Source organism: Musa acuminata, unplaced genomic scaffold (genome assembly GCF_036884655.1).
Source record: "Musa acuminata AAA Group cultivar baxijiao unplaced genomic scaffold, Cavendish_Baxijiao_AAA HiC_scaffold_233, whole genome shotgun sequence".
In the NCBI taxonomy this organism is placed as follows: domain Eukaryota; kingdom Viridiplantae; phylum Streptophyta; class Magnoliopsida; order Zingiberales; family Musaceae; genus Musa; species Musa acuminata.
The window spans coordinates 47,501-50,291 of NW_027020500.1; positions in this window are offsets into that span (position 1 = coordinate 47,501).

A 2,791-nucleotide genomic window follows, 5' to 3' on the forward strand; every position below is an offset into this window, starting at 1 on the left:
AAAACGGCCCAAAAACGGGCCAAAACTGGCCATTTTTGGCTGCGCGAGCGAGCGGCGAGCGGCGGACAGCGAGCGAAGCGAGAGGCAGCACCGTCCCTGCTATACGAAAGCCCCATCCAGCCCTGTGCCACCCGGGGGGTTCCAGGGTGCTGAGATGGCTGACGTTTTGCTCCGCTCTCGACGGTCACCGCGCAACGCAAGAACAGGCCAAAAACTGGCCAAAACGGCCCAAAAACGGGCCAAAACTGGCCATTTTTGGCTGCGCGAGCGAGCGGCGAGCGGCGGACAGCGAGCGAAGCGAGAGGCAGCACCGTCCCTGCTATACGAAAGCCCCATCCAGCCCTGTGCCACCCGGGGGGTTCCAGGGTGCTGAGATGGCTGACATTTTGCTCCGCTCACGACGGTCGCCGCGGCACACAAGAACAGCCCAAAAACAGGCCAAAACAGCCCAAAAACGGGCCAAAACTGGCCATTTTTGGCTGCGCGAGCGAGCAGCGAGCGGCGGACAGCGAGCGAAGCGAGAGGCAGCACCGTCCCTGCTATACGAAAGCCCCATCCAGCCCTGTGCCACCCGGGGGGTTCCAGGGTGCTGAGATGGCTGACGTTTTGCTCCGCTCACGACGGTCGCCGCGGCACGCAAGAACAGGCCAAAAACTGGCCAAAACAGCCCAAAAACGGGCCAAAACTGGCCATTTTTTGCTGCGCGAGCGAGCGGAGAGCGGCGAACAGCGAGCGAAGCGCGAGGCAGCACCGTCCCTGCTATACGAAAGCCCCATCCAGCCCTGTGCCACCCGGGGGGTTCCAGGGTGCTGAGATGGCTGACATTTTGCTCCGCTCACGACGGTCACCGCGCCACACAAGAACAGCCCAAAAACAGGCCAAAACAGCCCAAAAACGGGCCAAAACTGGCCATTTTTGGCTGCGCGAGCGAGCGGCGAGCGGCGAACAGCGAGCGAAGCGAGAGGCAGCACCGTCCCTGCTATACGAAAGCCCCATCCAGCCCTGTGCCACCCGGGGGGTTCCAGGGTGCTGAGATGGCTGACGTTTTGCTCCGCTCACGACGGTCACCGCACCACGCAAGAACAGGCCAAAAACTGGCCAAAACAGCCCAAAAACGGGCCAAAACTGGCCATTTTTGGCTGCGCGAGCGAGCGGCGAGCGGCGAACAGCGAGCGAAGCGAGAGGCAGCACCGTCCCTGCTATACGAAAGCCCCATCCAGCCCTGTGCCACCCGGGGGGTTCCAGGGTGCTGAGATGGCTGACGTTTTGCTCCGCTCTCGACGGTCACCGCGCAATGCAAGAACAGGCCAAAAACTGGCCAAAACGGCCCAAAAACGGGCCAAAACTGGCCATTTTTGGCTGCGCGAGCGTGCGAGCGGCGGACAGCGAGCGAAGCGAGAGGCAGCACCGTCCCTGCTATACGAAAGCCCCATCCAGCCCTGTGCCACCCGGGGGGTTCCAGGGTGCTGAGATGGCTGACGTTTTGCTCCGCTCTCGACGGTCACCGCGCAATGCAAGAACAGGCCAAAAACTGGCCAAAACGGCCCAAAAACGGGCCAAAACTGGCCATTTTTGGCTGCGCGAGCGAGCGGCGAGCGGCGGACAGCGAGCGAAGCGAGAGGCAGCACCGTCCCTGCTATACGAAAGCCCCATCCAGCCCTGTGCCACCCGGGGGGTTCCAGGGTGCTGAGATGGCTGACGTTTTGCTCCGCTCTCGACGGTCACCGCGCAATGCAAGAACAGGCCAAAAACTGGCCAAAACGGCCCAAAAACGGGCCAAAACTGGCCATTTTTGGCTGCACGAGCGAGCGGCGAGCGGCGGACAGCGAGCGAAGCGAGAGGCAGCACCGTCCCTGCTATACGAAAGCCCCATCCAGCCCTGTGCCACCCGGGGGGTTCCAGGGTGCTGAGATGGCTGACGTTTTGCTCCGCTCTCGACGGTCACCGCGCAATGCAAGAACAGGCCAAAAACTGGCCAAAACGGCCCAAAAACGGGCCAAAACTGGCCATTTTTGGCTGCACGAGCGAGCGGCGAGCGGCGGACAGCGAGCGAAGCGAGAGGCAGCACCGTCCCTGCTATACGAAAGCCCCATCCAGCCCTGTGCCACCCGGGGGGTTCCAGGGTGCTGAGATGGCTGACGTTTTGCTCCGCTCTCGACGGTCACCGCGCAATGCAAGAACAGGCCAAAAACTGGCCAAAACGGCCCAAAAACGGGCCAAAACTGGCCATTTTTGGCTGCACGAGCGAGCGGCGAGCGGCGGACAGCGAGCGAAGCGAGAGGCAGCACCGTCCCTGCTATACGAAAGCCCCATCCAGCCCTGTGCCACCCGGGGGGTTCCAGGGTGCTGAGATGGCTGACGTTTTGCTCCGCTCTCGACGGTCACCGCGCAATGCAAGAACAGGCCAAAAACTGGCCAAAACGGCCCAAAAACGGGCCAAAACTGGCCATTTTTGGCTGCACGAGCGAGCGGCGAGCGGCGGACAGCGAGCGAAGCGAGAGGCAGCACCGTCCCTGCTATACGAAAGCCCCATCCAGCCCTGTGCCACCCGGGGGGTTCCAGGGTGCTGAGATGGCTGACGTTTTGCTCCGCTCTCGACGGTCACCGCGCAATGCAAGAACAGGCCAAAAACTGGCCAAAACGGCCCAAAAACGGGCCAAAACTGGCCATTTTTGGCTGCGCGAGCGAGCGGCGAGCGGCGGACAGCGAGCGAAGCGAGAGGCAGCACCGTCCCTGCTATATACGAAAGCCCCATCCAGCCCTGTGCCACCCGGGGGGTTCCAGGGTGCTG